This window comes from Lissotriton vulgaris, chromosome 2_1 (assembly GCF_964263255.1).
Source record: "Lissotriton vulgaris chromosome 2_1, aLisVul1.2, whole genome shotgun sequence".
NCBI lineage: Eukaryota > Metazoa > Chordata > Amphibia > Caudata > Salamandridae > Lissotriton > Lissotriton vulgaris.
This window is the reverse complement of record NC_141687.1, coordinates 658,094,989-658,119,070: the sequence shown is the minus strand read 5'-3', so window position 1 is coordinate 658,119,070 and position 24,082 is coordinate 658,094,989. Positions and strand designations below refer to the sequence as shown.

The window sequence follows — 24,082 nt, the reverse complement described above, 5'->3', positions numbered from 1 at the left end:
CGTGATCCCACAGGACTTCAGAGGGACCGGGAAAATTAATTACAAAAAGTCAAATGTGAAGTGGGTGTCTGTCGGGGTTTGCGGGCCTGCTCCCAACCCCATGCCCACTGGGGGTTGGTATGGTGTCCATCAATAGCCTTTGATGATACTTGTCTGTGTATTACTCAGAATTTCTAAACAGGAACATCCTAGTGCAGCTAGCCCATCGATTGATTTAAAACGTGGTAGTTTGAAACACAAATAAAAGGCTTCGAGAGTCTAAACTTCTATTTGATTAGGGTGTGCAAAGGAATGTGGATATATCTCCAGGTAGAGCAAACGGATTTCAAAAGGCAAACCTATTCCAGAAAAAGAGTTCCCATTGAATGGGGCTATAATAAGATTAGAGGAAGTCATTTTATGGTGTGACATTGAAATATTTTTATTGGTAAGAGTATTGAATATGTCGGGTGACTTCCCAGCCACAAAAGCAGAGAAAACAAGCATATGAGTTTTGGAAGACGTGAGACAGGCAAAGTGGATTCACTGCTGAAAAGGTGGAAGTTATTGGATGGTACTCTTTCGAGAGAGCAGGAAGTGGTTGGCAGCCCTCATCTTCTTTCATATTCTGTTTATGTAAGCATACTTGTGGAAGGCTGGCATCCAGATTGATGTGGAACAGTGGTGCATTAAAGCATTATGCAACAATCTCTAGATTTTGAATTTCTCTCTTAAAAAGTCTTTATCTTTCGTAGCAAGGAGCATGAAAGGACAAAGTGGTCAACACTGAATAAGCCACGTATTTGGAAGGGCAAAGTGGTCAACACTAAAGAAGCCAAGAATAGTCCCTGTGCCACACCTTATGAAACTGAAATATATTGACAGAGGACGCTGGACACGGGAATGGGTCTGTTCATTCCACATTAGCTAAGTTTTGGACGGAGAAAGAGGTGACTTTGTCAGGACAAGGTAACACCAGATGACTAACTCAGAAATCCAAAAGTTTCTAAGCTGCCAGAATTTTAAATAAAATGACTGTGTTAAATGAGTAAAACACAACAGAACAAACTCACCAGGACCTGTAAAATATGCTTAGAAGAGTTAGTCATCTGTTCGTATAGTCAATAGGAACATTGTTGTATGATAACTAGAAATAAACACTGGTAGTGTTTAGCTCCACCAAAGCCCAAGGGCAGCTTGAAAGTGAAGAGGACTGGTTCCTGCAAGGTGAGTAGCAAAAAAGAAGGATAATGATTTGCAAACATTTGACTTGAACAGACAGTTTTTTCTAAATACAAGAGTAAGTGAGAAGACCTTTTGACAAACTGAGTGGAGGACTTAAACCCACCAACATGCAATATTGTCAGGCGATGTTTGTGTTCCCTCTGACCTTTTCTATGGTCTCTGCCTGCCTTGTCCCACAGCAAGAAGTCAAGTGCAAAGTAAGCGTTGTATTTTGGGCGTTTTTTTGGATCAGGCTGTGGTATGCCCTGCAAGTGAAGGTGAAAAAGAGAGCTGCCATTTAAACGTAGACCTCGTGGCAGTTTAGCCTGCTGTCTTGCCTCACGTTCAGCTAAGGCCGAGAGCCACATCTTCCAGTCCCCAGGATCCCCTGTACGCCCATGCTGCTCACCACCTGACACTGACGGAAATGTCCCAGAACTGGCCACTGTCTTCCCCATGTTGCTTGTCCTGTGCATACCAAGGAAGGAGGGTATTTTCTACCAGGCTACTCTTGTTAAATACTTGAAGTTACAAAATTACGGGAGCCTCACCCCTAAGAGCCAAATTTACACTTAAGATGGCTGGTGAATGTGCTTTAGAGATCGCCAATTGCCAAAGAAGAATCCGAAGATAATGTTGGAGGCCGAAGTGCATCGCGTTGCTATATTAAAGTTGAATCAAAATGAGTGATTGCAACATTTAATCGTATTAGTAAAAAGAAACATACCTAGTTTTTATTAACACCACTTCCCTGCTGCTCTTAAACACTGAAACGGTAGTTTGCTTTCAATCGAATGTTTTTCATTTCTCACACTAACATTTTGTAAATTTAAGTGTTGATTTATATTAGCTGCACATCAATGGCAACATGTGGAGAAAGTGGAGATGTACATACTATGCTGCAGTGTAAGCCATGAAACTGTCTTTTGTTATTAATTGGTACTGTTGGTAGTAAGGGTTTTGAAATTTTTGTTGTTTCAAGTTACATCAAACTTCTCACTTAAAAATGGTGCCGTTATTTTGCTCAGTAATAATTTTGCTGTGAAACGTAACGCTATAATCTTACAAATATTAAAAGAATATCTCCATGCCAGTGCCGTTGGCTGCGTGGAGCGGATTAACCTGGCAGTTGATTTTTTAATGCCTTGTGGTACACAATGAGCCGTAATCCAGGCTAGCTGCAAACAAGATGTTAATTTTCTGAGTTTATTTAGTGTTCACTTGCTGACAGTGATTACTATAGACACCGGAAAGAAAAGAGAGTAACATTTGCGGAATCCTCACAGGAGCCGCCACTAAAAGACGTACTAGGAGCTTTAGGAGACAAAAATGGGCAGCTAATTTATGTGAATCTTTTTTTTAATTTTATTTCCGCAAGAAAGGCCAAGCTCTCCCTCTCCTCTGTCTCGCATATTGGCGAGAGCAGGCGTGTATAGAAAACCAGGCGGCTGTATATGGATACTCCCTTGATATCATTCACTTGCTGTGTAATCTTATTATGCAAAGTTCTAATCTTCCCCTAGAATGAATGCCTCTGGGTCAGAATATAGTCATATCGGGGTTTTCGAGGTCATGTTTTGTGATCCTTAGCTTATTCCTCTAAGTAGGACTGGGATTTAGAGGGAATTCCCCAGACACTGGCGAGAGGTAGCAGCAGAGCCTGCTGCCTTTCTGGAAGACGAGACCAACATGAGGTCCCTGGTAGGATTAGACTTGATTTGTAGCTGTAGGATTTTTAACAGATGTATTATTGAACAGGGAATATGGGGCCACCAGCACAGCGAGATTGGATGACGATTGGCATTCTCAGGGAGTCTGGGGCTGCTAAAACAGCAGCTGCATGTGGATTTGACTTCTTTCAGGTGAAGCGACTTCCAGTCATTTGGAAAGGATGAGATGAAAAGGAACCTTGCTGATAATTTTTGATGTCTGCAAGATTTAGTCGCAGCATAATGGGATTATCGGTAACACCTTCGTGGCAGAGAACACCACCTGGCGTTACAACTGGCAGCGACAGAGGACTAATCTCTTTTCCCATCTCTGGGATGTCAGGCGCGAGGGCGAAAGTGATTTCTGGCCTGCTAACGGGGATTCGTTTTACAAACATCATTAGGTGATAAAGGTGTCAAATGTTTTTGAGGAGGGACAGTATTTCAAATAACATTTTAATTTTCAAACTGTAGTTCGATGAAAGTCTTTAAAAAAATGGAAACTTTTAAATATATGCTCATGTTAACGTTTTGTGCAAGTATTGGGACCATTTCCCTTTATTTTTTCCATTACTTATTCCATGAAGCTTAGAATTAAGTCAAGTCGCGCTTGCACACAAGTAAAAAATTTGAATTTTACCAAAAATAAGTAGACTACTGCGGATTGGTTAACTTATCACAAACAAAAAACTGCATTTTTTTATTTCCATATTCTTGAGGCATTACATTTATAAAGAAAATCAACCGTTTGCATACCGTTGTGACGCCGAGTGCTGCTAGGGGAGTGTGAGGTCGTTCTGGTGATAGACGTTTGCACGTGACTCCAGTGTTTGTGTCCACTTGTCCGTACCCCCTGCCTCTGTTTATTTATAAAGTTTTATATAGCGCGAGCTTGACCCAAGAGGGTATCAGAGCGCTTTACATTTAGGATCGTTGCGTTACAAGTTACATCAGATACAGATAAAAGAGCACAGTAAGGTACAGTACACATAAACAATGTTTTAATAATTCAAAGGAGGAAGGAGTAATAGAGGGGAGACGAGGAAGAACAAAGTCCAATGTCCGGCTGGTTAGGTGACGGTCAAGGGGGAAACCAGGAACCATCTCCTCATTAGCTGTCAAGCAGCTCCACCGGTCATCAGCTATGTTGCTCAGGTCTCAGCGTTCAGGAAAACCAGTTTTAGCTTATTTGATTTGCAAAGGTTATATAGCGCTATCTAGACCTGGAGGTATCAGATCGCAAAACCAGGGGAACGTTGCATTAGAAGGTACATCAAAAGGACTATAAAAGGCTGGCTTTACCCGTAGGTATCAGAGCGCTGTGAGTCGCTTTCTTCTTTGGTGCGTGTTCATAATCGTCAGGATACCAGCGCCTCCAGAGCTCCTTCACAGTGCTCACATCTATTATTCTGTAATGAAGGTGCTTCATGAACTAAGGCATGTGCTTGTCCAGAAACTTCTTATCTGCATGCACAGAATTCCCTGCTAGTGGGCAAAGCCCAGGTCGTGTATGCTGCCGCACAAAGCACAAGAACTCCTACTCTGCTTGCTGAAGTGCAATTTTACTCTCTCGTACTGCCTGGGTCAGACCGGACTTCCCATGATGATCTTTACACCACTCAGACATACCGTCTAACAGCTCATCAGGCTGCTTAATGATCAGGTTTGGGCCTTCAGCCAGAATATTGATATCAGCATCTGTAATAAGGCAGGCCATTTCGATAATCTGGTCTTTTTCGATATCCAACCCAGTCATCGCCAGGTCTACCCAGACCATTCTGAGAGCCGCCTTGTTGTGTAACAGTTATCCTTTTTCCTCCAATGTGTTACCTGAAAAATATGTCTACACGATTTTGGAACGTATAATCCACTACATTGACCCTTGCAAAGTAAAACCTTTTGCACTGTCGAACCATGAAGCATTTGAAAAACAAAAACTGAGCCATTTCAGTAAAGAAAAGGTTTGCCTGCCCCTTTCTGGAATGATTTAAACTGCACAAGTGATCGTGAAATGTATACTGTGTTTAATCTTTTAAATATAGGAATGAGAAATGTTAAATATTATTTTTAATTGTGCAGCACGTGGCATTTCGATCAGATATGCATTTTCTGTGCAGACGTGTAGATTGTGATTTCGAGGAGTGACTGTTCAGAATGCTAAACTTGGAAAGCAGCCTTGTGAATTATTTTCTTTGTTTGAAGTTTTCATCCTTTGCGCTGTGTTAATCTTCTGTAGTAAGTTGCACCTTCTCTGCAGAGCCCGCAGATTACCCTAGCTAATTAGCCGTGCACTTTGTTCACACAGTCTGGTTCACAGCTTCATTTTAAGCCTAAGCTTTTCTAACCTGCTAAAAATATGATGCTTCTAGTAGCTGCCTTAAATAGTATGTGTGCAGTTCATACCCTGTCATAACCTGAAAAGAACATTCTACGTATTACAAACCAAGGTAGTCCTACTTCTTACAAAAAGGAGAACCATATGGATATTTGCACCATGACAATGAACAGTCAGAATTCACTCATGCTTGCGAATCACAGCTTGAATGTGTTTGTGCACATTTCTTCATTGCATACACATTTAAAGGTATATTCTTTGCTTGAAGTAGATAACTTTTTTTTCTGAGATTGCTTATGTGCTAAAACTAATTCACTACAAAAGTTGTGAGAGGAATACCTGACACTGCGGATGAACTTAAGCTCACAAGGACATTGCTGAACACAAATAGTGGTAGAAGTGTATTTGTGGCTGCTTTGCTGTTCTTTCTGGAGAGGATCAGGTTTAGCAGTTAGAGAACGGCTACTACTTTATTATTTTTTTCAATGGGAAGGTTCAGTGTGTTTGCACTGTGCACAGTTAGTATAGGATGGAAAATATGGGCGCACGTGATGGCGAAGTTGGTTGGGTGATGTGTTGCATTTTTGTGTCTTTAGATGAAATGACCTTATGGCAGAGAGATTAGATAGACTGGATGCTTTTGCAGGCAAGGGGAGTGGAGTATGTGTGTGTGTGTGTGTGTGTGTGTGTCTAGTGGGAATGGGGAGAAGTAGCACAGCCCTTATAATTGGTGGCGTAGCTTATCAGTAGGATTGGGGGGGGGGGTGGACTTCAAATTTCCCAACAGTCACGCTGACATGTCACGAAAAAAACATTATTTGAGAAGCGGAGTATAAGGGAGCTTAAGGGGCAGTGGGAAGGGAGAGCAGTGCGATTTGTTAGGGTTACTAAAAAGACAATATATTGTAAAATAATCAAAAGTTTTAAGAACTTCGAAACCGAGAGGGGAGAGAGAGTATGACAGTTTTTGTATGTGTGGACATGTAAAAATAATAGGTGAAATCTAACATCCACCTCAACATACACAACTGAAAGCATCTGTACCAAATTGTTTAATAGAGAATACATTATTAGGGGGGTAAATCCCCAAACACCCCCCAGAAGCTATGCCCCTGCTTATAATGTAAATCAGCAACAGCATATTAGCGGTCCGTAGGCATCTGGCCATATGAGTAAAGAGGTGAAGAGAAAGGTTAGCATGAGACTTAGCGGTAGAGTCAGCAGCTAGTGCTGACTGGCCAGTCTTCTGTTCTGCCTAGCTGCTTAAAGAAGTGGACTAGACGAGGGGTTGCATGTGTTTACAACAGCGTTTCCCAAAGTGTGGGTTACGAACCGAATGTTGGTGGGTCGTGAAAGTCCAAGCAATAAATAAAGACGTCTTTATATTCTGTATTTATCTTGTCACATTTTCTGCGCTTCCGAGACACAGGTCAAATGTCAGGCTGTCTTCTGACAAATTGCTGCTTATTTTTTAACATGGGGATTGGTGTTTACAAACTTCTCATTTTACAGTCCGAGAAAGAGAAGTAAAGTACATTTTGTGACAACCTTCCCAGGCTCAAGGAGTATGAAAGGAAAGGCTGTAGGTTTTTGTAATACAATAAGATGTAAATCACTGTAAAATAACTGTACACATTTAGCAGTTAGGAAAGAAAAAATTGAGCACATTTTGTTGTAATCCTGAAGCGTGATGGAAACAAAGATTTTGATAATATCTAAACAAATCAAGACATTTCACATGGTTATGTGCAAATGATACATATTCACTGAAGCCCGATTTCTTCACATTATCATTTGTGTGCAATATAATTTTATCAGTAAAACTGTAGGACTGCTCAGATATAGTGGTGATTTAAAAGGAAAGTGTGGTGTCTGTGAATTACAGTGCACTATGATACAATGCTTTATTTACATTAAAAAAAATCACATGCCTCATGTTCATTACATCTAGGTGGGTTGCGAAAGTTTATCATTCTAAAAATTGGGCCGTGCTTCTAAAAAGTTTAGTATGCGCTGGTTTAAAAGAGTCTGTCAGCACTTAGGGAAAGTAGTCGGAGCTTAAAGCTCCAACAACTTCACCAGATTGACTTGACCACTAATTCAATCACCCATATGTATATTTTTAAAACTTATTTATTCACATAGCCATGATGAAGTGCCACTCTTGTCGAAGTGGTGGGAGAGGAGTTGGCTTAATGGCTAGAACGGTCGACCTCGAATCTGGGGAACCGGGTTCCAGTCTCGGCAATGACGCTGAACATCCTGTGATTCTGGTCAAATCACTTAATCTCCCCAGTTTTGCAGGTTTATTAGGCAATACTTGAAAGCAGCCATGTCATTTATCATTGAGGTTTTTCTGGTGCTGTTGTGTGTTATCATTATATTGATGCACTGCATGTTTGTATTTTCTTTGGTTAAACCCATTGGCTAAATGCAGAGTTTAAATAGTATCTGGGGTAGTATTGATTCTTGTGGGAATCCACATTTATACCTTTCTTTTTCAAAGTTCTTAACACCAGTTTTACTAATGTGCTTTTGTGCTCTAGGAACGAGGTGAACCATTTAAAATATTTTTTTTCTGAACCCTTTCTGATGTGTTAGTGTTGATAATTGTCTGTAGTAGACTGTCGTCTCGAATGTGGCTGACAGGCAGGCCCAGTGTCCCTATTAGGGATGCATCTATTTAGTTTAGAATTTAGTCGATATTGTCTTAGACATTATTGTTGCTGTTTCTGTGTTGCAACCTGCTCAGAAACACTTGTCAAGACAGCCTTGTTTTGGTTTTCTGGCTGGGTGGAGACACAATGGTGTAGGGGTACGGAGGGGCCAGGGAGACATTTTAGAAGGATAATCAGAAGCTGTTGGGGAAATAAGCTCCTATGACTGGCTCACTAACGTTGGAATGTGGCTGGTTGAGAGGGAAGTCAAGCAGGAGGGTGGCTGGAGATTAAAGACTGTCGAAGAATAACATGACTGCCATGGTCTAAGTGGCCAAACAGTGCAGTTGTGTTATCTATTGCATAGTGCAAATGGGGAAGCCACACGTTACACAGGGAAGGACTGTGACATTTTGTGTCTGCACGGCCTATGGGGAAGAGTCGCTAGCCTCCCTTGGGACCATTGCTGATATGGCCAGATGTAAAAAAATGTTGTCCTGAGGCGAGCTCCAACATGTTTCACTGGCATAGAAAGCTATGGCCCCAGTGTTAAGTGCAGTTGCTCGTTCTTTGTGTGGATGATCTCATTGTGCAATCTTCCTACGTGTCTTTTTATGTTGTATCTAGCCTACATTTCAGTTTGTGCATTGCTGTGTCTGATACCACCCTTTGGATCTAAATGATTTTGTATTATTTGTAAGGCCTAAAACAACAAAGACAAATATACAAAAAAGTTAGAAATGTAACTACCAGCCATCCCATTGTCACCTGTTGAAATCTTCTCTTGAATGCCCTTAAAACTCATTGTCCCTAATCACATGAACTCAACCCCATTACAAACGCGATCTTCAACCCAATGAGTCTGAATTGCGGAGGCTGCATTCTACAAAATGTATCCTCAATCGCGTATTTATTCGTACTCGCGATATACATGTTTTCTATTTATATTTACAGATGTTATGCAACCCATTACCCAAACCTAACTGGGGCGTAGAGGAGAACTACATAAGTCAAGGCACCAGATTGCCAGTCCTGGAAATAGAAAAGTTCAGACCTGCATATTCAAAAGAGGGATGTTTTTAGTATAGACAACTCTTATTGGTGGTGTAGGTGCTCTTTGAAAATATGGATTTCCTGAAATGCAGGAGTGATGGTGCATGTCTGTTATGCAGTCAACACGGCATTCCATATTATGTCTGCATAGATGCAGTTCTTAATTACGGATTGGATGCTATTCTAACTTGTTGTGGTGCATTGACCCATCCAGTTTCTAGAGCATGTCCATTCTCCTTTCCTTAAACTCATGGTATTGATTTGGCACAGGAAGAAGTATTACAGTTCGCTGTTGACATTGTAATACCAAACTAACGAGACATGATCTTGAGCAGGGTCACATTAAGGACAATCTTTTTTGGATAATAATTGATAACTCAACTATATATAATCAACTGGAGGATTTTGAACAATTTTTAGTTCACAAAGAACAGAGGTGGGCGTATTGTGTAGCCACATATTTGGTCTAAACGGTGACATTCGTTGAATGTGCTTATCTGAAGTGCATTTTTCAGTGAATTCTTTAATAGAACAACGAGTCACCAGCTGGATTTCGTGTAATCCTTTTGTGTTCACTCACCTTTTATTCAATTACATGGTTATAATTGTGGAACCAGTTTTCCAATTCTTTTCCAGATATTCTGCCAACTCATTATCTCAACTCTTAACTCAAAAATCTCCTGATGAATACACAAATACTGACACGTTATACTACACTTGTGTGTCCTTTCTTAATTTTTAATTAACTATCTGCTGAATTTCTTATTCTAGACCCATTCTTTCCTGTTAAAATTATAATGATCTTACTGACTCCAGTGGTTATTGTGGTACTTCCCATCACCACCGTACAATAAATGATGGCACCGGGCGAACCTACGGTTTCTATATACATTGTGTGCTACATTTTCTTATTGTCCATGATGAACCTTATGGTAGCCTACATTTCTCATAACAGCTCTGTGCCAGGCGACATTTCTCATAGTCATTTCACCTCACATCATTCAGACGCCCCAGTCTTGATTGTTATGGGCCGCTAGTTATTTATAGTGAGGACCGGCGTATTTTCTGTTTCCTTGCCTGAATGAACTTGGAGGACAGCGGACTCAAAATAGGGGAGGGATAGAAACCTGCAACTTGTTTGTAGACACATATACTTGTTTATAGTGTAGATATTGTCTGTTTCATTTATACTTTACTCCTTTATGCCAATTTCTAAGTGAATACTGGATTTATGGCTAAATGTTGAGCACCTTCTCCTTCTGAGTGACTTTTCAATTGGGATGAGTTGGACTGTAATTCTTTTTCATGGGATTTCTTGAAAGCTAATTAAATGTGGAGTGATTATCCCGCTTATTGATGAATAACTAGAAGTGAACACTTGTATTTGAAGTTAGGAATAGTGTATTGTTAGTGTTGTCTCCCCTTAGCCCTGTTTATGTTGGTCAAACCCAGGCTGGAGTTGAAGCCTAGAACACGACTTGTTAGCGGTTGAGCCATGATAACTTACAGCACGGTATTGGGGTGAATTAAGAAGAGCTCTTATCACTCTTTTCTGAATAATATCACACTGTTTTCTCTAAATATCTGTGTATTATCTATAACTCTTTTGTTAATGGGTGATAACAGTGACCTACGTGAATTGATTGTGTCCCTCTTTGTGGTATTGTATAAAGTATATAACAATTTTTTCACACTTTTGTCACTATGATTTTATAATTGGCAGAGTGACTACCTACCTGTCCTCATGAATGCCCAGAACCCCTTGATAGGATCCTAAGACGGACAGAAACATGTCAATCTGGTTTTAATTGGTTTGAAGGTTTCACTCCCCTCTAAGTTTTGATCTGCCCTTTGGGGACTTTCAATAAAGTTGTCGGTCCACCAGTAGGCAGTTTTAATTCCACTACTCACCTACACTTTGCACTCTGCACTTATCCCCAAGAACACCTAGCTCTCAACGGGATATTACTTGATTAAAGAAAACCTCTAAGAGCTTCTTCCACTGCCTCCTTTTCGATTGAGCAGGATGTCGTAGCCTACACCATTGCATCATTTCGTTTTGGTGTTAGGATGAGCCCGATCATTAGGCATGACACCTCAGGGTGGGTGAGGGCTTTCGTCCTAAAGAAATAACTTTTCTTTCTGAGGTATAGATATCTTATTTTGAGTTTCAGATGATCAACTGCATCTCTTTATGTGCTTAATTTAGTAGTTCCGGGGAATTGATGCATATCTAGGTAAAATAAAAAAATTCTCGTCGATCCTTTTGTGTCTAGAACAGTAAGAAGAAGCCTATGTTTGACAACCTTTGCCCTGTGCTGAACTCTTCTCTCTGTGACATTAGGCATGGAAACATCAGTGCAGTCACAGTGACAAGGACCCTTAACCACACTTTGAGCTTGGCGTCTAATAACATGCTGCCTAACAATGCAATAAGCTCCCAGTCTTCTCATGATAAACTTGCAATCTCTGGCAAGCTTCCAACACAGATGTAGCAGTGTGCCCCCCACACTGCAACTCCTTGGCTCATCAGGTTGCTCTTGAGAAAGAAATTACTGACTAATTAGGGAGCAGGAATGGGAAAAGCATCTTCCTAAAAATGGTCAGTAAATGGATATCCTGTCTAATGTAGCAATATACTTTATTGGTACAATACAATTCATCATGTGGAACTCAAGGAGTCTATAGATTAACATCTTCTAAATGCTTTGGATCCATTTCTTCCTGCTCCATCTTAACTTTTCTTAAAAGAGACTGACCTATTTGAAAAAATTTTTGAGAAGCAGTTACAGGACAGTCATAAGTAGGTGATTACTCCGGATAGTGATAAAATTAAGCATTCTCCAAAACATCTTTTGAACCAGGCATATAAGTGATAGTGAGATTTTACAGTGAAAAGAAAACTGCCCATGTAGCTTGAGACTGTTCCTTCATTGAATATTTTGCAAACACTACAAATTACAGTTAGTACGAATTTCAAATAGTTCTCTAGTGTCCACCAAAAGATTTCTCCCTTCAGTATAATTTTTTTTTTAAAGTAATTTTTATTGTAGTCATACATAGATCAGGCCAAAGCACATACATGTATCGCAGTAATTAGGGCGCTGTTGCGTATCATTTCTTGCCCCGTCACACACAGCCTGTAAGCCCACAACCCGGGGGACGGGCGGCAATAAGTTCTCAGCCCCTCCATGCCAGATGCTAATGTTGCAGGAGTACCTTGCCGTATAAGTGTGTGCATGACTACTTTTATTCCTCACCTAACTGGTGCAAATGACCCCACCCCCTCCCCCCTCAAACTAGGGAACTCCCCTGCTCCCCCTCCCCCCCACCACCAGCCCGAGGGCCTCTAGCAATGTCCGTTCCTGCCCACCAGGGCGTGCACCTTGGTCTCCAATAGCCAATGATTATGTGTCAGTTATTCAGCTTATCCTACCTTCCCTGCCCGTGCTAAGGGTCTCTTCCTCCTCGTCCACCCCACTATCTCTGAGGGCCTGTACCATCATCTCCCACGCTGTGGCTGCCTCAGTCGCCCCCGGGTTAGGAGTCCTGCGCGCCAGCTGGTACCTGTGTGTGCTATCGGTGGTCGCCCATTTCAAGAATTCGTTGAGCCACCGTCTAGGGGTCGGGCCCGCCCTCGCCTTCCAGTGCCTGGTTATCTCCCGCTTAGCCACTATCAACCCCATATCAATGAATTTGCTCGTGATTTTGTTTTTGGGGGTGTGAGGGAACCAGTGCAGTATACATTCCGCCGGGCCGAATTCTACGGTCCTGTCAGTCACCTCGTTCAGAGTCCCCCTACAGCCTGCCAATAGTCCCGAAGGGCCGGGCACGCCCATAGCATGTGCACCAGTTCAGCCCCCTCCTCCAGACAGCGAGGGCATGTCGCTTCCGCCGCTCCAAAGTACCTCTTAATCATCCCCGGGGTCATATATGCCCTATGTAGTATACAGTAGTGGATAATCTGAAACCTAGCGTTTCTCGTACTGTTACGGGCCCGACGCACGAGCTGCGCCCATGTCGTGTCAGGGATGTCCTTACCTAGGTCAACTTCCCACTTGGCCTTCAGCGACGCAAGGGGTGGGAGATTTTCACGCACCATCCTATTGTAGAGGCACGTCACTGACTTGATTGTACCCGCCGCCATCATAGTGCATTGGCAGGCCGCAGCCGTCTCGGGTTCCGCCAGCCCCGTTCCCCAGTATGTCTGGATTGCTCCACTCACTGCTGCGTGGAGAAGATATCCCCCCCTCGGAAGGTCGAAACGTTCCAGCAGTTCTTGGAACGGGAGCAGTGTTCCGTTTTCGTAAAGGTCTCCGACAACCTGCACGCCCGCGTCTTCCCATCGCTGTAAGTGCGACCAGTCGCCTCCATGAGGCAATGCCGTCAGCATGCCTAGCGGGATCTCGGGGGCGGACGGGCGTCGAATTCCTGCCCGCTTCTGTGCTCGGTTCCAGCATTGACGGTACGTGCGTTGTTCTAGAGACAAGTTTCGACCGTCAATCCGCTGTTGTAGGGTGATGTAGGCCAAGATGTGGTGGGGCGTGCCTTTCAGCCTTCCGTCTTCCGGGCCCCTGTATACTCGCGCTACCTCCTGCGTGAAGACCTGCAATTGGGCTGCTAGATAGTAAAGCTCGTAGTCCGGCACCGCGAGTCCCCCCTCGTCCTTCGGGCGGGTGAGCGTCGCCAGCGCCACCCTGCATCGTCCAGCTCCCCAGAGAAACGCTGTTATGTGGGACCTGAGCTGCCGGAAGAAGGAGCTAGGAATCCATATTGGGAGCGTGCGGAAGTAGTACAACAGTCGTGGTAGGGCAACCATCTTCAATAAGGATATTCTGCCGGCCACAGAGAGCGGCAGCGTGGCCCAGAAGGACATGCAGCCCCTCAGTCCCCGCACGCAGCGCCCTAAATTACCCTCGAGCAGGTCCGCTGCCGTGTGGTATATGTGGACCCCCAGATATTTAATGCAGGTAGGTTCCCAGGCAATCGACGGCCGATGATGCGGCCGAGCAGTGCCCTCCCGTAGCGGAAACAGGCTTGTCTTGGTCCAGTTAACCTACAACCCCGATAGCGCTCCAAACCGCTCTAGTAGTGCCTCTGCACCCTCCAACTCCGCGGCCTCGCTGGTCAGGAAGAGCAGCAAGTCGTCGGCGTACAGTGAGATGAACTGCTGCCCATCCCTGGCTCGCACCCCAGCGAAGTGTCGTCCCGTACGGGCTTCAGCCGCTAGGTGCTCAATTGCTAGTGCAAACAAAAGTGGGGAAAGAGAGCATCCCTGTCGGGTGTCCCTTTCCACTGGATACCGGTGGGATACCGTCGTCCCGATTCTCACTCTTGCCACTGCCTCCGCGTAAAGAACCCGCGTCCACTGAATATAGCCGGCGCGTAGACCAAAGCGTTCCATAACCATGTATAGATAGTCCCATTCTAGACTGTCAAATGCTTTTTCAATGTCAACAGAAAGGACCAGTGCGGTACCGTCCTCCTCACCCAGTCCATCCATTAGGCGGAGGAGTCGCCTAATGTTAATCGTGGTGTTGCGGGCTGGTATGAACCCGTTCTGGTCTTCGTGTATCAGTCCCGACATGTGTGGTAAGAGCCTCGCCGCCAGAATGGAGCTCAAGATTTTATAGTCGGTGGTGAGCATAGAGAGCGGCCGGTAAGACGCGGGGCTACTGCTCTCCCTTCCTGATTTCAGGAGCGGCACCACTATTGCTTCACGCATAGATTGAGGTAGGCGGCCAGCCTTCTTGGCTTCCTTATAAACTATTTGGAGTTGCGGCGCTAAAATATCCAAATACTTGCTATAAAATTCAATGGGCAGCCCGTCTATCCCCGGCGACTTATTGCGAGCCATTTTCTTCACAGCCCTTCTAATCTCACCCAGTTCAATGTCCGTCCCCAGCTCCTTCGCCTGCTCCTCCTCCAGCCGCGGCAGGGTTAAGCCGTCCAAAAAGGACTTGGCCGCTCCCTCTCGGTCGCCTGGGGCACTTTTATATAGGCCCTCGTAATACTTTTGGAAACCATCTACTATATCTGATTGAGTGTAACGCATGAGGCCAGCCTCATCCTGTATATGTAGGATGGGAGAACAGCGTTTAGTAGGGTTCGAGAGCCATGCTAATAGGGTGCCTGATTTATCCCCTTCTACATGGGATCGCAGCATGTACGTTCTATAGTCAAAAGCGCGAAGCCTCTCCACCTCGGCCGCCACCGCCTCCCTAGCCGCACCGACCGCCTCTTGGAGATCTGGACGGCCAGGCCGCCTCCTCTCTGCCTCCCTAAGTCTGGTGTCCGCCCTATCCAAATCGCCCAACAACACCTTCCTCGTGCCTACGTACTTCGTGATACATAGGCCCCTCATCACTACTTTAAAGGCATCCCATTCCGTAGCTCTAGAGGCCGCTGACCCCTCATTCTCCGCGAAGTACTGGGACATCCCCTCCTCCATGGCCGCACCAAGTAGGGGGTCCTCCAGAGTTTCTGGTCTAAGTTTCCAGGTCGGTACCCTGGGCCCCTCAGCCATCCAGGCCAGCCGAATCAAGAGTGGGTTGTGGTCCGAGATCGTTCTCGATAGGTTCTCCGACCCGGTAACGGCCGGCAGTACGCTCCGAGAACACAGCACTGCATCCAATCGGACATGTAGGTTGTGGAGCCCAGAGTAAAAGGAGAAATCCCGGTCAGTTGGATGCTGCGCCCTCCACACATCCGTCAGCTCCCAACTCTCCTCCATTCCCGCCTACCCCTAGTCAGTCGGTGAACCGGGGAGTCCCTCAGTGGTGGGTGGGATCTATAGAGGGTGGCGTCCGCTATGGAGTTAAAGTCCCCCCCCCAGTAGGATCGGGCCCGCTAGGGAGTGTGCCAGCGTCCCCGATAGTTTCGCAAAGAAAGCCAGTTGTTCGATGTTCGGGGCATATATATCAATCAATCAATCAATCAAAGCATTTATATAGCGCACTACTCACCCAGAGGGTCTCAAGGCGCTGGGGGGGGGGTCCGCTACTGCTCGAACAGCCAGGTCTTGAGTTGCTTCCTGAAGGCGAGGTGGTCCTGGGTCAGGCGGAGGTGGGTAGGGAGGGAGTTCCATGTCTTGGCGGCGAGGTAGGAGAAGGACCGTCCCCCTGTGGTGGCTCTTCGGATGCGGGGGACGGCGGCGAGGGCGTGGCCGGTCGATCGAAGCTGGCGTTTGGGAGCGTAGAAGTTGAGGCGGCTGTTGAGGTATCCTGGGCCTTGGTTGTGTAGGGCTTTGTGTGTGTGGGTGAGGAGTCGGAAGGTGATATATACTAGCCAGCACAATGTCTCTGCCCCTAAGCTTCCCCTCCACCACCACGTACCTCCCCTCCTGGTCTATCAGCTGGCGTGTGAGTTGGAACGGTGTGCCTGCCCTGATCCAAATCAAAACTCCCCTAGCATAGGCTGAATAACAGGTGTGAAAGAGCTGGCCCCTCCACCTCCTCTGCAGCGCTGCTCCCTCCTGCTCCGTGAGATGCGTTTCCTGCAGTAGTACAATGTGCACCCCCCTCCGCAATAAAAAGGCATGCACTTTGTGTCTGCGCTGCATTGTGTGTAGCCCCCTCACGATCCAGGTTATGCAGTTCAAAACGTTCACATTAGCCATTGTCCCATTGGTCAGAACGATATCTCCACTCCAGTGCCAGCCCCTCGCCGATGGTGGTTCCCCACCAAACAAACCCTGACCTCCCAACCGCCCACCCCCCCAGCTTACCTAGGGTCAATGGTGGTAAAGAGATCAAACAAACCCCAACTGTGTCACCCCCCTCCCCCCCCCCCAGAACAGGCCCCAATACCAAGATATCAGCTCCCATCCAAACTCCCGCACCTGATTGACCCAGGTTGCTGCTACACGGCCGTAGCCGTGGGTGCCTTAAGGGCCTATGGAGCGCGGCCTTGGCCAGAAGGGAGCTACGCCGCCCGCCCCCGCCCCTTCCCCAATCCCCCATGAATGGATCTGGCTATGAGCCTAGTGACCTTCCCCAGCCCTCATGTCTACCAGGTCATGAGCCCCCGTCCAGTGCCCCAACCGTTACCCCTCGTCTGCAGTGTGCAAATCAGACATTCAGGATCTCCTCCGACGTCTGTGGCGTCACCAATGGGCCCTTGGCACGATGGATTCCAGATAGGTCCGATTCCGACCCTGAGGCCGAAACATGCGTGTCCGTGTCCGTGCCTTGTTTGGATTCGGGGCCCCCAGCCCGCGCCAGCTTCTCCACCTCCAGCAGCGCGGCCTTCCGTTCAGCTTCAGTTTGGGAGGCCGTCGGTTTGCGCGACTCCGGCTTCCGTTTCCGCAGCCTCTTCGATTTCCGTAGGCCTGCTGACGAGCGCTCCCGTTCCTTTTCCCTTTCCTCTTGGATCTTGGCTCCATCCGTCCCTGCCTTATATGTTTCCCACCAGTCCCAAGCGTCCGCTGCCGCATTGAAGAAGATAGTCTTATCATCCACCACTATCCCAGGATAAAGTCCGGAGCTCCTGGCACGGTCTGCGTCCCCTTTCTCCCGCCAGCAGAGGCGCCTCCGGGCGGCCGTCTCCCCCAGCGCGGCCGCCTGCGTCACGTCAATGGCCGGCCCCTCTCGCTAAGGCCGCGGCAGTCACCAGGTCCGCCGGTCCCTCCGGTCTCAGTGTTGTCGATCGCCGGGTGCCTCTTGGCCAGCGGCCGTGCCCGACCGCAGGGTTACAGCGGGCAGCCAGGCCAGTCACAGCGCCCTCGGCTCATCGTCGCGGCCGCCATCTTAAGCGCCTCCTTCCTCCAGCTCCGGCCGCTCTGGTGTTCGGCGGCCGCACTCGGCGAAACAGCCTCCGCAGCGGCTCCAATTACACCCCGCAAGGCACCGCGATGCGCCCCTTCAGCACCGGGGTTCACGTGGGTTCTCCGCCGTCGTTATCAGGATGATCGAGGGTAAGAGGCACGGAGCTCTGGGCTCACGCCGCCATCACCCTCGGCGTCCAAGCCACGCCCCCTTCTCCCTTCAGTGTAATCCCTCTTTATTGGTAAAGGTTTTCTTCTGAGAGCTCTATCAAGATGGCATAGGATAGGTAATTATTGGTATTTGAGTAAACACCTGTTTGAGAGTTTTAAAAGCTCTTTCAACTTGACAGTTCCAGCAAAAGCCTATCTTCATATTTTCCTTATTCCAAACATCGCTGATGTCACTGGTTAACTCTGAAATATGTTTGATAAAACTATGATAACAATCTGCAATCCAAGGAAACTTTGAGTCTTTTTTTTGATAATCAACTTAATTGGCATTTTTAAAAACAAAACAGGAAGAAAATTTCATTAGTCGCAGTTCGTGAATCAGCAGGTGCAGTAGGGAAAAAATCACAATACATATGGGTGAAAGAAAAACATTCCAGTCCGACATCTTATTTAGCATGGTAACAACAAAGACAGTGGGTAGATCGGGTTCGTGGCGGAGCCAGATTAAACCATTTCCCCCATATTTTAGGAAACATTTCAGGGGTACCCCGAGGTTCAAAGAGGGTCTCTTCCTGGGCCCCGCACCAGTCCACCCCCACCCCTCTGCCCCCCCTCCGTGGGACCGGATTCCCGCATCAAGTTGCGCACTATGTCTCTCTTGGCCACGGCCACCGCCGTCCCCAATAGGCGTTTGTCTGCTCTATTGCTGTCTAGGCCATCGAAGATACCCAGCAACAGTCGAAGTGGGTCTTGAGGGGCCTCCCAGCCCAGAGCCTGTGTAATTTCTCTCTCCACCCCCCTCCAGAACTTCGCAAGGCCCGGGCATGCCCACACCATATGATAGAAGTCTGCTGAAGAGTGCCCACATCTGGGGCATTCCGGGGAGGGTCGCAATTGAGCGCGGAAAAGCCTCTCTGGAGTGAGTTAGGATGTGTGTAGATAGTATGTTTGCACCAACCGTAACTTGGAGGAAATGGTCAGGGTACGCGGGCCATCAGGGCATCTCTCCAATCAGCCTCCTCTAGGGGTCCCACCCAACCCTCCCAGCGGGTGCGCAGTTGGTAAAGGGACGATGGGCCATTGTTGACTAGGGCACGGAAAATTCGGGACCCTCCTCCCCTACCCAGATCCCCCATCATCACTTGGACCTCCAGCAGACTAAATTCTGGAAGGGTGGTAGGCGCGGGAAGGTGTGCATGCAGGGCGTGGTGCAGCTGCAAATATCGAAAGTGTTGGGTGTGAAGAAGGGCGTGGCGATGCTGTAGGTCAGCGAAGGCTCGCATGTGGTCCCCCACCCAGACGTCCCAGACCACCGACACCCCAATGAGATCCCAGCGCCGAAACCCTCCAAGAGTCGAGACCTCCCCGAGCCAGTTCCCATGCCAGAGTGGCGTCAGGCGGGTAAGTTTGTGGTCCCATCCTGTATGGCGCAGGGCAGTGCGCCAGGCCAGCAATACCGCACGGGTAATCGAAGCCATGGTTTGCCGGACAGGGCAACCGTAGAGGAACGCTTGGAGCTGAGGAAAGTCCGTCTCTTCCAGTTCCACCCGGTATGCCGGGTCGGACCAGCCGCCAGCGTACCAGTCGTGGATGACAATAAGCTTGGTGGCAAGGTAGTAGTGGTAAAGATGGGTCACCCCTAAGCCCCCGTCAAAGGGGGGAATGCGGCTGTGTGCGAGGGAGATACGCGATCGCCCGCCGCCCCAGAGGAACCTGGAAAGGGCTCCGTCCAGCTCCCGGCACCAGGAATGGGGAAGGGGGATGGAAGTATTCTGTAGAATGTATAGGAAACGGGGAGGACCATCATTTTGAATAGTGCGCTCCGTCTCAGGGGGGGAGGGATTGCCATATCTTCAGGTCAGAGCGCATTCAGGTTACTAGGGGCGTCACATTCAGTGCCCACTCCAGCTCCGGCAATAGAGTCACCCATATCCCCAAATACTTGACCGAATGACGCCTGAGGGGGATGGAGGACTGCCAGTCAAAGCATTCCTGGGAGGGATGCAATGGGACCGGGGTGGATTTCGCCGCATTGAGCCGGAGGCCAGAGACTCGTTCGAAGTCCTGAAGGATCTGCAGGCACCTAGGTCCCGACGATGCCGGGTCCGCCAGATAGAGGAGCACATCATCGGCGTAGAGGGCTATCTTGTCGATGTGTCTCTCGTTCCAGGTCCACCCCTGAACGAGGCGGTCATGCCGGATGAGGGTCGCCAGGGGCTCCATCACCAACGCGAACAAGAGTGGCGATAGGGGGCACCCTGGCGCGTACCTCTACGTATCGGAAATGTCTCCGAGAGCGTCCCGTTAATCAACACTCGGGCCCTGAGGCTCGAATAAAGGACCCTAACATAACTGCGGAACCACAGGCCGAAGCCCATCTCCTGCAGGACGTCTTCTAGATAGTCCCAGCCCACCGTATCGAAAGCTTTCTCAAAGTCGAGAAAGAGGAGGGCCAGATACGGAGTGAGGCGGGAGCGATGGGCCAGAGCCAGATGGAGGCGGCGGATGCAGTGGCGAGTACCTCTGGTCGGCATGAAGCCACATTGATCCGGAGGGACCAGATTCCTCAGGAGGGTCCTGAGCTGCTGGGCCAGTATGGTGGCGAAGAGCTTGATTTCGGTGTTCATAAGGGAAATCGGGCGGAAGTCCGCGCAGTGCACGGAGAGCGGATGGGTCTTGGGGATGACCACAATCGTGGTGAGGTCCGACTCGGGGGGGGGGGGGGAAAGGAGCCCTTCTCCAATACGTGGTGGAAAAGAGTCAACAGGTGGGGGGCTAGAGTGTCCAGGAAGGCTGCATAGAATTCCTGTGGGAATTGGTCCGAACCGGGCGTCTTGCCACTATTCAGGAGAGGGATGGCCTCCAGGACTTCCTCCTGTGTGAAGGGTTTCTCCAGGACCACGGCTTCCTCCGGGGCGAGGGAGGGTAAGCGGGCACTGTCCCTGCTCAGGAGGGTAGACAGTACCGCGTCGGGCGGGCGCGCCGCGTAGAGACGGGTGTAGAAGTCGGTGAAGGCTCCTGCTATATTCCCGGACGTCTGGTGTATACCATCCGGCGGGCAGATCTCCGGGATGACGCAATGGATCCGAGGGTAGGAGATTAAGCTGTGGAGAAGTTTACTGTTTTTATCCCCCCAGCCATAGATCCGCGCCACAAACGACCGCCACAGCTGCTGGGCCGAATCGAGCGAGACCTGGCGGAGCTCCTCCCGGATCAGCGCCAGCTGCCGGGTGGGATCGATTAGACCCAGTGCCGCTTGCTCGGCTTCAAGCCGGGCAGCCTGAGACTCCAACTCCGCAAGCCGGGCCAGCCGGTCTGCTCGTTTGGCGTGTACGAGCCCTCTCGCCACTCCACGAATCACCACTTTACCGGCCTCCCACAGTGTCCCCGGCGACGGGACCGAGCCCTCATTGGCGGTGAAGTAGTGGGATAGTTCAAGCCTCAGTTCGTCTACCAATGCCTGGTCCCACAAGAACCATGCATTGAGGCGCCACATCGCGCGCGAACCCCCAGGCGCGGAGCCCATGCAGGGGGAGACGGGGGAGTGATCCGACAGTCCCCTCGGTAGGATAGTAACCCCAGAGACCAAATGGCAGTCTGTGGCCGGGAGCAGGAGAAGGTCTATGTGGGAGTGGGTGTGCTGAGAGGCCGAGGTGTGAGTGTATTGTGTCTTGCGCGGGTTCCAGACCCGCCAAGTGTCACATAGCCCCAAGGCCGAAGCGCAGCCCGACAGGGCCACCCCTCGAGACCCCCGCTGGAACCCTGAGTGCCAGACCATTGCGAACCCGTAACGGGCTAGGAAAGTGCATTGAGTCCCTAAAAGGTGGGTCTCCTGGAGCAGGAGTACGTCCGCCGAGTGGAGATGCGCCACTCGAAGGACCGCGGCACGCTTATTGCAGTCAAGGAAACCGTTGACGTTCCAGGAGAGGACGTGGAGGGACCTAATTAGAGTGGAAGCCATTCAGGGAGGAGGAGGGTATTGAAGATCGTGGGGACAACTGGGGACGTGCTTCGAGGGGGAACTTAAAGCACCACAGCGGGTCAGAAGAGCGGGACAGTCGGAGCGGGCCAGCGGTGCGCAGGCACCTGGGGTGAGGGCAGGCGGCAGGGGGGGGGCGCCCGCAGTCTGCCTCCATGGCGGATTGCGGGGACCCGGAGTGGATCGGGGACCGGGGAACTGGACGTGTGTGTCGGACAAGGTTGTACCCATAATCGGAAAGCTAGATAGAGAGCTGCAACCAGCTGTGCACAAACAGCGACAGTATAAGCCGAGGAGCGGCAGCATTGGTGCGTCGCATGTGCGTGTCGGACAGAGTGTGCCCATCTGAGAACATTGGGAGGGAAAGCAGCTGCCGGCCGTTCATAAGCGACCACAACGTTAGCTAAGGAGCGGCTGCTCAATGCCAATCCAAAGAACAGCCCGTAGGCGACGAAAACCATGAACTACAGGGAAGACAACCGCCCCCTTCCCAACCCTCCCAACACCCCCCACCCTACACTTCAGAACAGGAAGCATCTGTTGCCCATAAGTACAACCCCTCAAAAGAAAAAAACAAACAAACCCCTCAGTAGAGGACAGAAACTAAGCTGAAACGATTAGTTGGGAGCAGTGGTACTAGTTCAGTGACAGTCAAGGGAGGACCCCCCACAGTATTGCTGGATTAATAACAGCCAGGAATATTAAAAGTCAGTAAACCAGCCGAATACATCGGCAAGGATCTGCATGGTCTCCAAAAGCTTCAGAGTATAGAGACGAAGGGTAGAGAAGGATATAGGCTCAGGAAAGGAAGGGAGACAGAGGGAAAAAAGGGGGGGAGTGAAGGGGAAAAAAAAAAAGACAGGTGGGAAGGAGAACATGAGTTAGACACAATACAGATCCCGGGTGGGACCCCCACCAGGCCACCCCCTCTCCGGGCGTCGTCAGGCAAGGTCTGGGAGAGCGTCCCTGGTATCACGGCTGCCCGGGGCGACCGTGGGCAGTGAAACAGCACAAGCCAGGTTCAGGCCTCTTCCTCCTGCGTGGAATCCCGGATCACCGGGCTGGCAGACAGATCCGAGTCCGATCTAGATTTACGCAGGCCCATGCCCAAGGTCAAGGGAGTGGAGGGCCCTGCCGCCGGGGGAGTGTCGCGGGCTGATGGAGGAGGAGAAGATGGTCGCCGCACAGTCCCCTCAGGTGAGGCAGAGGCATTGCGGCGGCGGCGTTGTCAGTGGGATTCGGTCTGGCGTCGTCTCGGCCCGGGCCCTTCACGGTCAAGGCGGGCACCGGATCTTTGGGAGGGGGAGGGCATATGCCCCAGCCGAAGGGGACGCTCCTCCGTGAGCCAAGTCCAGGCGGCCTGTGCGGTATTGAAGAATAAGGATTTGCCCTGGAAGAGGACCTTGAGCCGTGCAGGGAACAGGAGGCCGTATGTCGGACCCATCGCCCGGAGCTTCTGCTTGACTTCAACGTAGGATTTCCTCTGGGACTGAACCTCCCTCGAATAGTCCGGGAAGACCATAATCGTGGAATTCTGGAATTTCAGGGGGCTCAGGTCTCTGGCCGCACCCAGAATGGCATCCCGGTCCCGGAAATTAAAGATGCGAAGGATGAAGGGCTGGGCAGGGCCTCCCGGGGGTGGTTTGGGTGCCAAGGAGCGGTGGGTTCGCTCTATGGCGAACCAGGGGGAAAGTTTCTCCGCCGGCATCCAGGAGCGGAACCAGGTTTCCAAGAAGTCGGCTACCGTACCCTTCTCCACCCTCTCTGGAAAACCTATGAGGCGGAGGTTGTTCCGTCGGGCCCGGTTTTCTGCGTCCTCCACCCTATGATGGAGATCAGACGTTAGAGTTTGAAGGCGGGCCACTTGGGTCTTGAGGGCGGCCAGGTCATCCTCAGTCGTGGATATGCGGGACTCTGCTTCTATGATGTGCACCGTAGCATTTCTGAGGTCCTGCCGGATTAGGGCGACATCAACCCGTACCTCCCCGATCTTGGTCTCCACTGACGCCTGGGAGGCACTAATACCCTGAAGGATGGTTGATAAACTTTGAGTCTTTTTAACATTTGCAGGTGATGGCAAATCCAAAATAGCAGTTTCCTTCTTTGGATACATGTAAAAAACAGAAACATTTAACCTAAATTCAAGACGTTCAACTTTTTTTTCTCAAGATTATACTTATCAGTTTTTCAAGAGAAATGATGTTGATGAAG

General features: G+C 49.0%; 1 protein-coding gene and 1 pseudogene across 4 annotated transcripts in view; one reads left to right on the top strand and one right to left on the bottom strand.

Annotated features, from left to right (window-relative positions):
- Positions 1 to 24,082, top strand: part of IMMP1L (inner mitochondrial membrane peptidase subunit 1) — a 231,369-nt gene that overhangs the window by 58,967 nt on the left and 148,320 nt on the right. The window lies entirely within an intron of this gene.
- On the bottom strand, positions 4,195 to 4,689 carry LOC147730933 (oligoribonuclease, mitochondrial-like; annotated as a pseudogene).